The following is a 12,287-nucleotide window of genomic DNA, read 5'->3' on the forward strand; positions in this document are numbered from 1 at the left end:
GTTATTCAACGAGAGCGTGGAGGAGAGAGTGGGGTGTACACTTCGATCCCCTTCCCTGTTATGGTGCTTCCTCGAACTTTGTGTTCTCTTTCCCCCTCTTGCTTTTCGTTATGCATAAAAATAAATTACTAAGCCTCCCTTTCCTTGTTTTTCGGTTTAAAATTGGTATATTGATGAAAAACTTGTAATTTTACATAAATTTCCTTTTAAAGTCATGAGTTTGAAGTAAAACATCTTTTAAAAGTACAAATAGTACCAATGATACCTACCCAGCCTATATATTTGTATGATAGTTTGATAGTACGATATAATAGTCTTCAGTTCCAAAATCACTCATGTGTAACCGTCTAGGCACCATTTTGTCCGTTTCTGGCCGTTTTTGAGGAATTGATTTCGCCCTACCTATGCCCACTATCCTAAAAAATACAGACTTCGAATACATTAATCTAGATAGACTATAATTGCACAGAGCCGTGCCGAATTTCACGCTCCTATGGCTATGAAAACAATAAATAGCGCCCTCTAAAGTTCTTAAGTTGGCTTTCTTTCCGCGGCCGTAGCTCCATCCTGTCTGGTCTAATCCGTAACCCTTTTTGGACTTAGATACTTGAAGATTGCCCTTTCCTGCCGAATAAAAAAGTATATACCCTAACGCTGACCAACTTTACAAAAATTGCCCTCCAAATATAATTACCAAGAAAATTTTGAATTAATCGCATTTAAACAGGGGTCACTATACGAATCCCACCGAGTTTCCGTCCGATTATTACACGTGACCGCTATGACGTAATATTTCAGACTGCTTTTCGCCCACTTTCCGTCCCTTTTTTTCCTTGAAATTTTGCAGTGACGATCCAAGTTGCAATACGCAGTGCACCTCGAAGTCAGATTTTTAAAATTTGTCAAAGGTGTTACTTTGAGCCTCGGTAACAAATGCCATTACGAACTGCTACGAACGCCGTACGAACGATTATCAGACAATGTAAATTCGGGAAGACAATGGAAAAACAGGGAGATTCGTACGAAATTATCGTTCGTACGAACCTTTGTGACCGTGTGTAGCATTAGACGCCATTTATACTCTGCATAAAATTATGTTAGTGGGACGTTAGTACCACAGCACACGTCATCACGTGTTCTTCATTTACCACAATCCTATTCGTTTTGCACGCAGTGCTTGCGAGCCCTTTCGAAGTCCATTCCTCTATCCCAATTTCTAACTACTTACGCGTAGTCGCTAGTATTCCACCAAGGTCACTGGGATCACTCATGCGGGACTGTCAAGGCGCCATTTTGTCTGTTTCGGGCCGTTCTTTCGCCCTACCTATCTCCACTATCCTAGAAGCTACAGACTTCTTATAAATTGCTCTGGATAGTCAGAGATAGGCTCTTTTGTTTGACACGTGGAAACACTTGCCTCATTGCATGCACATCGTTCTATTTACGATTGCAGCTCTAGTTTTCCCATTTGTAGTCTTTCTGTCACCTGAGCATGAGTGAATATTCTTTCTAAGGAAATTGACAATATATATTATTTTACGGTCGTTCATGTATATGTACGTACTAATAACCAAACACACTTTTTGAGGGTTCATGTATTTGCTCCTTATGTATGTCAAATTTTAATAGCAGTTAGGATAAACTGTATTATAATCATTGGGATGCCTTGTCTCTTGCTCTTACCTTCAAATGTTTGTCGTCTGTTTGGATACGGGGAACTTACATGTTTAAATATATATGAATGGAGCATCACGTATAATATGACGACAATAACGAAATGTCATTGTGTAATTTGACATAAAAAATATCTGCACGTTTTCCACAGTGTCATCCAATTACCAAACTTCTGTTTGATGTCTGTAATCATTTTAAATTTTGAACAAGCGTGGACAGGTTTGCCTGTGAATCATCAGTTATATATATTCAGATGATCTTCTTCTTGCAAACACACATTCCATATTTTGCATCAAATTCCTTTTGCTGTAAGGTAGCGACAGTCATAGATATTCAATCAAGTTGAGTTCCCAGTATGTTAACGCCTTACAGACATTTCATCAAAAAAAACGGCAGTGCAAATCAGTCCAGTAGCAAAAGCTTACTCCATCTGCCGTATCCACATGTGATTTAAGTTTATTTCTATTGCGAGGTCCGTTATTGAGCTGAATACTAGTGTTCATGAATTCGACCTCTGATATGAATTTTTGCCCAACCACATTTATTTAGGAGAAAAGAGAAAGTTTCTGAACATAAAAGATGATATTCTGATATGTTGGTTAAATTGAAAGCTGCTCTGAATGCATTGTATCTCTCATATAATTGCCTGGTCACAAAAATACACAAAGGACGATACAAATAAGACTCATATCGTATTTGATAAGGGCGTCTGGTAGAAGTGGGGTGTACTGTTCGTTCTCTTTCTATGCTCGGTTGCTTACTCGAACTTTGTGTTCTCCTTCCCCTTCCCGTTTCTTTGTTAGCATTAAAATAAAGCACTTAGATTTCACTTGTGTATAATTTGGTTCATTTATTAATTAATGGTAATGTTACACAAATACAATTTCGAATCCATAAGTTTTAATTAAACACATTATTTGGCAGTGCACGTATTACCATAAAAACACCAGCCGATGGGAAATAAACGAATCAGTAGTTAAAAGCAGACGATTCTCTCAGAAATAACATATTTGTATAATAGTTAGCGTTTCAATGCTTGTACCACAGCTTCCAAAATCACGGCCTGTTAACGATTTCAAGCCACCTCACATAAACCGGCTTGACATATTGATGAAGTATTTCTTTGAGGGGGTTTTCCCCTTTGAAGTCTCTCTTTACCTGAGCGTGCGTAGGTGTTTTTTCGAAGAAATATACAAACTAAATTAAATTAAACGTCAACATGTACATTTAGGAATTATAACCAAACACACTATAGGTTTCAATGTGTTTGATGACAGTTGGGATGAACTGTACTATTATTATTATCAGTCGACTTACTTGTCTCAGGCTCTTACCTTCAAATGTTTTTCGTTAGTTTGGGGATACGGGGAACTTAACTTTTGAAATATATTTGAATGGAGCAGCACATACAATATGACATCAGTATTGAAATGTGATAACATAATTTTGGCATCACAATATCTGCACGTTTTCTACAGTGTCATCCAAATACCAAACTTCTGTTGGATGTCTTTAATCAGGTAAAATGTTGAACAGGCGTTGACAGGTTTGATTGTGAATCATCGTTTGTCCTCTCATTGCAATTCCACATTCGTTCAAGTAACCGCCTTTGGAGATTTGATAGACTTAGACGATCACATTCTGAGGCTCTCTTGAATGTGCCAGAAGTCCAAGCCAGTTCAAGACCAAGCAGGATGCTTAGAATATATATCAGCAAACCTCGCGTTGACCCCCAAGTTAATAAAACAACTAAAATGAGCAGGAGCGAACTTTATTATAGGCCAAAGAAAATTATATTCAAATAGAAGATCACACAAGAAATTATCGTAAAATCTGTGTGATATTAAGGTTGTTGTGGGTTTGGAAGGGAAGGCCACCCGGCATCAACAATACATTTACAACCCTGCTTATTACCTGTCGAGCCTCTCACAACAGTTGCGGCGGAGCGTCTTCCAAAATGTGTGTGTGTGTGTGTACTATTTTCAGTCATTGAAATACCCTTACATTGTGAATACATTTTCAGGGATAATTACAATATTTGTTTCTCTCTTTAAATGGTTTAAGATACTGCTTAATAAACATCAAACTTTGCAGTTAGGTGTGGTGGTCTGAATTTTTTGAAAATAAAAAAACATAATTATATACACTTTAAATGCGGGCCAGCATGCCAAATTAGAACAAAGGTTGCTCTTATTCGCTTTAAATTATGAGCACTTATCGGAAGGAAAAAGGACATTTATAAGCATACCAAAAGGAGTACGTGTCTAAGAAAAAAAGGGCACCTCAAAAGGGGCACTCACTACAGATGAAATGGAAATTTATTAAATGGAAAAGGGGCATTTTTCCAAGGAATAGGGGGAACCTATCATATTAAAATAGGGATATTTATGAAAAGGAAAAAGCGGCTTTCATAAGAAATGAAAAAGGGTACTAATCAAACGGAAAAGGCCACATATTAGAAAGGAAACAGGAACGTGTCAAAGTAAACAAATGGCAATCATCAGAGGTTTATAGGGGCACTCATCTGAGAAAAAAGGGGGCACTTATAATAAAATGGAACAGGCTCCTATTCGAAAGAAAATGTGGCACTTTTGCTTTTGTATAAAGGGGCACTTTGGGGATATTTTAAAAGTTGATTAGTCCCCCTTTTGTCTGATTAGTGCCCCTTTTCCCTTTTTTTATAACGGGTATGCGGCTCTTTATGTAGGTAACCCCTTTTAATGAGCTCAGGGAAAATCCACCTCCCCTGCCTTGCATGGATGGCATTGGAAGATGTAGCGAGCCTCCATTCTAGCTATACTTTGAATTAATTTTTTAAGCAAGCTAAGAAACACTGACACGATGAGACAAACCAACAAAAACGGATACCGACCCAGTTGTCGCCCGACTGAAAAAGAACCGCGTCCCCCCCCCCCCCCCCCCCCCCCCAGTGACAAACCTGGCTGGGGTCGGAAAGTTGAATACTGGTTCCAAATCTAGAATTAAACTTATAGATTGCAAAGCACCAACTCTAATATCGAACTTTAATGTCAGATCCCTCAACTCAAAGAAGAAGATAGAAGACCGGTGTGACGGCAGATCTTGTTACCTTGGCGGATCGTGTTCTCGGAACAAAATCTGCCTAGCAGATATCGTGATCAGCAGCGGATATCGTACCCGCTACAACCAAATCTGCCGTTAGTGAACACGGCGGATAATGTGCATTGGCGGATTTTGTTCCTATATAGCTACAGGCAGTGGCGAACCTGGCATACCGCGTCAGGGGGGGGGGGGGTTGGGGGGAGGGTGTTTTTTTTTTTTTGGGGGGGGGGGGGGGGTTTCCCCTCCCACGGTATTTTGATGTTTGCGATCGCGCGATTTCATGCATACTATATTTTGATATATGTAAATCAATGAAGCTGTATATTTGTTTGTTATATATTTTGTACTGAATGAATACAATAAAACAATACTACAAAAAAAATAAAAAAATACCCGTACCTTACTTATGTTTTGTTGATTTGAAAAGTCTTCATAATTCGAAAAAGATTGTTTTATTGGGAGGGGGGGGGGTTAGGGTTAGGGGTGTGACACCCAAATTTGCTGCCAACTTTTAAGGGTGCGACGTCATCCAAATTTGCCGATTAACAAATGCATAGCATCTACCACCCTCCTTCCCTATCCTAAATGTTAATTATTCCATGGTTTAATTAGGCTCTTATCAAATTAAAAAACCTTTTGAAGTAATCATTACCCCCTATAATATTGAAACATGCAACCAATTTGTTTCTACATCGTGATCGACCTGAAAACAAATACAAAAAAGTAATTAGCCCCCTTTTTGTATCTGAATCCACATATCAGTGATAAAAAATAATCATGCGAGCGCGAGGCATTACGAACTGATTTTTCCCTCAACAGTGACAGGAACTGGGCTTATGAAGCCCTTCAAAATTTCTGTCGGCAAATGCGTCACTCTTTTCCTCTTTCCTTCCCTACTTCTTTCATTTTTTTTTCTCTCTCTCTCTCTCTCCTTTTTTCTTTCTCTTTTTCTTTCCTTTCTTTCCCTTTTTTCTTCTTTTCTTTCTTTTTCTTTTTCTTTCCTTTCGTTTCCCTTTTCTCTTTTCTTCTTTTCTTTCTTTTTCTTTTTCCTTCCTTTCTTTTCCCTTTTCTCTTTTCTTCTTTTCTTTCTCTTTCTTTTTCGTCGGGGGGGGGGGGGGAGCAATCCGGCCCCTTCCCCCCCCCCCCCCCATAGGTACGCTAGTGGCTACAGGACATGGTCTGATAATTCTATCGTGAATAACATGGCGGATTGCTAGACTTAAATTGTCTGATTTGTTCGTATTGGACATCGAATCTGTAGGCTATTCCGAAAAGCATCCCCCTTTATTGCATTGACGCCCACAGGCGGCAAAGCCTTGTTGTCTCTCTTTCTTCTTGTCCATTCTTCTTGTCCATCGTTCTAATTTTATGTTAAAACCAGCATAATTGACATTTTGGCATTTTTGTTTTATTTATGCCCGAGTGGGTCTAATGGCCTCTAGAGGCCTATACATAAGACCTCCTCCCCAACTGCTGTTTTAACAGAAATAAATCATAATTTAATTACGTATTTATTTCATTTCATTAAACATTTTTCCTGTGATCCAGTCTCTGTGCTTTTTCATTTTCTTTCTTTTCATTTATAACTAAAATGAAGGCAGATATGGGAAGGGTCATGATTGGTCAGAGCAAATTGACGTGTTTGTTTGGAATCTTTCAAACTTTTGTATTACTGCATTTGTTAGCCAAGAAAACCTTTTAGAATAAAACAACCTGACTCCCATAGTAGCGTTTTAAACATTGGTAAGCCCCCCCCCCCAAAAAAAAAACCCAAACAGATTCCTTTGATTTTATATGATAAATTGCAAGAAATAGAAATTATCAACGGCTTCGATCATTTCTTTAAAAATAGATTTATAAGCTAATAAAACAATATAGACCTAATAAACTTAAATTTGTTTTACCCCTATTTTCAAACTATTCTCGAATCCTTACAGAGTATAATTCAGGTTATTTTGCCACCTTTAGAAGTTGTCCGCATCCAATAGACGAAAAGGATTATATTGTATTTCTTTATCAATTTAAAATTTGCCATTACTGTGCTGCATCCCTTACAGATTTATAACATTTTTTTTTATTCGGTTGTACTGATTACGAAACTTGAATTGTGGGGCCGGGGGGGGGGGGTGATCGAGGCTCTTTGCATCATCCCATATCCTCCCTTCATTTTTTTAATTTTTTTTTTTTTTTTTTTTTTTGGGGGGGGGGGGGGGAGTGAACTTTAAGGTCACTCTACATGATAGAAAAAACAGATTTTAAATATCATAAACTATTTTCTTAATTGTAATGGGTTTCATCAGTATAGTTATTGTTCAATACTGTAAAGACAGTGTAGGACACGGGCGAGCTGATGTGGATAACGAATTTTTGGAATCATTGGAATTTTTATTTCAAAATAATTATAGCGCAAATTCCCTCACAGTCATCGTCCTTTCATTAAAACTAACGGTGTAGCGTTTTGGGAAAATAAACCTTGAATTTCTGGTACACCTGCCCTCGCTTTCTATCAGCACAAATAGTGAAGATATAGCAATTCTGATACAGAAAGAGAAAAAGATTTGCGAGCGAGCGAGCAAGCCAAAATAATGAAGTTTTTTTTTCACAGAAATGTTTTTTCTTCTTTTTCATCCAGCATAATTCTATTGTCAAGGAGGGGTGTACAAATTGGCGATTATGGAGGAGGATTATTGTTTACTTTCCTTCATAAGACACAAAGTGTAATATACATGTTGGTCGCCTTTCTATCACAATGGATTACCATCTTTATCAGAAAGGAACTTGGATTATGATAATAATCGAGAACATACTTTGTGAGCAAGCGAGTGATCTGGAATTTTTTTAAAAACTTCGTCATAGAACGCTTGTTTTTATATCCAGAGATATTTTTTATTCATATATAGATTGACTTTTTGAAATAGTGATAAAAAATATCATCATTGTCTGGAATATACTGTTACAATGAAGATCCTGGTGATAAATACAATGAAAATAAATAGTGCTTGAATGAAATAAGTATAACTAGAGATGATATTCCTCTTTTAAGACAAAACTCTTAATAAGAGCGGCCTCTTGCTCGAACTCGTACTCGCACTCAGCATCCATGGTGGTATACAGTATAGTACTACGGTACACATGCAATTGCAATCGCACGCAGCCTAGCCAGCATGCATGCATGCATGCAGCAAGCGGAGACCGTATACCACTCATAAAAACGATACCTTCAGAATGGAACGATAGCTGCAAAACGGAACACTATCTGCCAGCCACTCTGCGTGGTGGGTTACAATATCTGCCGGCAGATTTTGTGACGGGAACAATATCTGCCGGCGGATTTTGTTCCGCGAACACGATCCGCCAGTCACACTAAACGCCGTCACACCGGCACCTGCGTTGCAGTGGTCATTGATGGGGGAGCAAGAGTGAAATCATTCCAAAAATACTCCTTTGGGAGCCCTCAAGGGGCAAACGCACGAGAGGGCACCCATCAATGACTTACATAGACCAGTTGGGAAAAAGACACCTGTCTACCAAGGCAGGAACTGGAGAATATAACTATATAGAAAAAGCTTGACAAATCAGTGCAAATATGCTCAACTTAGTAGTAGTGAGGAGAGGGCACAGTGTGGATAAAAAGATCATATTCTGATAAGCCAGTTTAATTGGAAACTGCTTTGCATCCCTTATATTATCGCTTGGTCACACAGCTACGCAAAGTACGACCTAAATAAGATTTATATTTCATTCAACGAGGGCGTCTAGGAGAGAGTGGGGTGAACACTTCGATTCCTTTCACTGTTCTGGTGCTTAATTGAACGTTGTGTTCTCTTTCCCTTTCCCGCTTCTAGTTATTCATCAAAATAAGATCTAAGCCTTCTTTCCATTGTTTTTATTGTTTAAATTTAGTATATTGATGAAAAACTCGTAATTTTACATAAAATTCCATTGAAAGCCATGAGTTTGAAGTAAACAAATCCTTTAGAAGTACAAATATTACCAATGATAACCCCAGTTTATGGGAAATAGGCGATTCTGTTGTTAAAAGGACACCTTTCTTTTAGAAATAAATATATTTGTAGAATAGCTAGCGTTTAATTTCTTGTATCTCAGCTTCAAAAATCACCTTTTAAAAATGTCAAGCCACCCTGCATTAAGTGGCTTAACATAGCCAAGGTATATCTTTGAGGGTTGCTTTCACCTATGAAGTCCTTTTTGTTACCTGAGTGTGAGTAAATATCTTTTCTATGGAAAATGACAATACAATTTATATTCAGGTCGTTTATGTATATGTGCGAATTTGTAACCTAACACACTATAGGGTAAATGTTTTTGCTCATAATGTACGTCAAACTTATCTATGGGAATTGGGATGAACTGTATTATAATTACTGGGAAAACTTGTCTCATGCTCTTAAACTTTAAATGTTTGTCGTCAGTTTGGATATGGGGAACTTACATTTGTTTAAATATATATAAATGGAGCAGCACGTACAATATGACGACAGTTACGAAATATCATTACGTAATTCGGCATCGGAATATCTGCACGTTTTCTACTGAGTCATCCAAATACCAAACTTTTGTCGGATGTCTGTAATTAGGTCAAATATTTAAAAAGCGTTGACAAGTTTGATAGTGAATCATGAATCGTATATGATTATTCTCTTCTTGCAAACAGAACTTTAATGTTCTTTCATTAAAGCAATTTTGCTGTGAGGTAGCACCTTTCATAGATGTTCAATCAAGGTGAGTTCCTCGTTTGTAAACTCCTTACAGATACTTCATGGAACAAATGCCAGTGGAAAGCGTTCTAGTAACAACAGCTTAATCCAACTGGCTTATCCACATGTGATTTAAGTTTACTTCTATTGCAAGGTCCGTCGTCGAGCTGAATACTAGTGTTGATAAATTTACCCTGTGATATAAATTTCTGCTCAACCATATTTATTAAGAAAAAATAGAAAGATTATGGACAGAAAAAATATACAATTCTGATATGCCAGAAACATTGGAAGCTGCTTTGAAATGCATTACATCTCTCATATAACTGTCTAGCTACAAAGCTACACATAGTACGATACAAATGAAATTATATTGTATGAAATAAAGGCGTCGGGGAGAGAGTGTGGTGTACTCGACCCATTTCCTGGTTCGGGTGTTCCTCCTGCTGCTTCTGTGCTTTAAAAAAGGCACTTAGATTTTCCTTTTTTTCATTTTTTAAATGTTATTTTCAATGGTATTTTTACACAAATATACCTTCAAAACCTATTAGTTTTAAGTCCACACATTGTTTAAAAGTACACTTATAACCAATCATATCACCAAGCCTTTGGGAATAGACGATTCAGTAGTTAAAAGCAGACGATTCTCTCAGAAATAAACATCGTTGTGTGATAGTGCGCGTTTCATTTCTTGTGTCATAGCTTTCAAAATCACCTTTAAACAATTTTCGGCCACCTCCCATAAACTGGCTTGACACAGCTGAGGCTTTTCTTTGAGGGTTGTTTTCTCATATGTAGTATTTCAGTCACCTGAGTGTGCGCGGGTATTTTCTCTATGGAAAATAATATACACATTTTATTAAACGCGTTCATGTATAAATACGAATTTATAACCAAACACACGATAGGGTTAACGTGTTTGCTCATACTGTAGGTCAAACTTTAATATGGCAGTTGGAATAAACTGTATTTTGATTATTGGGATTCCTTGTCTCAGGCTCTTTCCTTCAAATGTTTGTCGTCAGCTTGAATATGGGGAACTTACAATTTGAAATATATAAGAATGGAGCAGCATGTACAATATGACAACAGTTACGAAATGTCTTTACGTAATTCAGCTTTACAGTATCTTCACGTTTTCTTCTGTGTCATCCAAATATCAAACTTCTATTGGATGTCTGTAATCATGTAAAATATGGCGCTGACGCTGTCAGGTTTAATTGCGAATCATCAGTTGGATCAGATTATCCTGTTCTTGCATACAGACATGTCACATTTTGCATTGAAGTAAATCTATTGTGAGGTAGCGCCATTCATAAATATTCAATCCAATCGAGTTCCTCGTATGTAAATTGTTATCACAGATTGCATGGAATATAATGCCATGTAAAATCGGCACGGTAAAAACATCTTAATATAACTGCCGTTTCCACATGTGATTTTAGTATATATTCATGACATTGCTATTGTCGACATAAATACTAGCGTTTCAGGAATTCACCCCTGATATGAATTCTTGCCCAACCATATTAAGAGAAAAGAAAATGAATCGGGATAAAACAAGATAATATTGTAATAATATAGTCAAATTGAAAACTGCTTTAGAATGCATTGTATCCCTCAAATAATCGTTTGGTCATAAAGCTACACAAAGTACGACTTAAATAAGATTTCTATTTCATTCACCGAGGGCGTCTATGAGAGAGTGGGTTGAACAAATTCGATCCCCTTCCTTTTGTTGGATATCTGTAATCAGTTCAAATATTGAACAAGCGTTGACAGGTTTGATACTGAATCATCGATTGTAAATGGTTATCCTCTTCTTGCAAACAGAAATTCCATATTCTTTCATTACAGTAATTTTGTCGTGAGGTAGCGCCATCCATAGATGTTCAATAAAGTTGAGTTCCTCGTATGTAAACTCTTTACAGATATTTCATGGACAAATTGCCAATGCAAATCAGTCCAGTAAAAACAGCTTACTCCAACTGCCGTATCCAAAATTTGATTGAAGCTTACTTCAATTACAAGGTCCGTTCTCGAGCTGAATACTAGTGTTCATAAATTTACCATCTGTTATGAATTTTTGCCCAACCATATTCATTTAGGAGAAAAGGGAAAGATTCTGGACATAAAAGATGATAATATTGTGTTATGCCAGAAAGTCGGAAGCTGTTTTGAAATGCATTCCACCTCTCATATAATTGTCTAGCCACAAAGGTACACATAGTACGATACAAATGAGATTTATATTGTATGAAATAAAGGTGGCGGGGAGAGAGTGTGGTGTATTCTACAACGCATTTCCCGGTTCGGGTGCTTACTCGAACATTGTGTTCTCCGTCCTCTTCCCGCTGCTTGTTGTGCATTAGAATGCACTTAGGTCCCCCTTTTTAATTTGGTTCTTTTATGAATTAATGGTAATTTTACTCATATATACTTTCCAAGCCATACGTCTACACGTATTTCTAATTCGAAAAAAAGATGATTCGGTACTTAAGAGCAAACGATTCTCTCCGAAACAAACATGGTTGTTTAATAGCTATCGTTTCATTGCTTGTATAACAGTTTCCAGAATCATCTTTTAACGATTTTAAACCTAGATGAGGTATTTATTTGAGGGTTGTTACCCCTTTTTATTCTTTCTGTCACCTGAGCGTCTGTCAGTATATTTTGAAAAGAAATAACAATGCAAATTATATCAAGCTCGCTCAAGTATATGTACGAATTTATAACCAAACACACGATAAGGTGAATGCGTTTGCTTATAATGTAGGTCAAACTCAGATATGACAGTTGGGATCAACTGTACAT

Source organism: Strongylocentrotus purpuratus, unplaced genomic scaffold, assembly GCF_000002235.5.
Source record: "Strongylocentrotus purpuratus isolate Spur 01 unplaced genomic scaffold, Spur_5.0 spur5_scaffold_17, whole genome shotgun sequence".
Taxonomy (NCBI): Eukaryota; Metazoa; Echinodermata; class Echinoidea; order Camarodonta; family Strongylocentrotidae; genus Strongylocentrotus; species Strongylocentrotus purpuratus.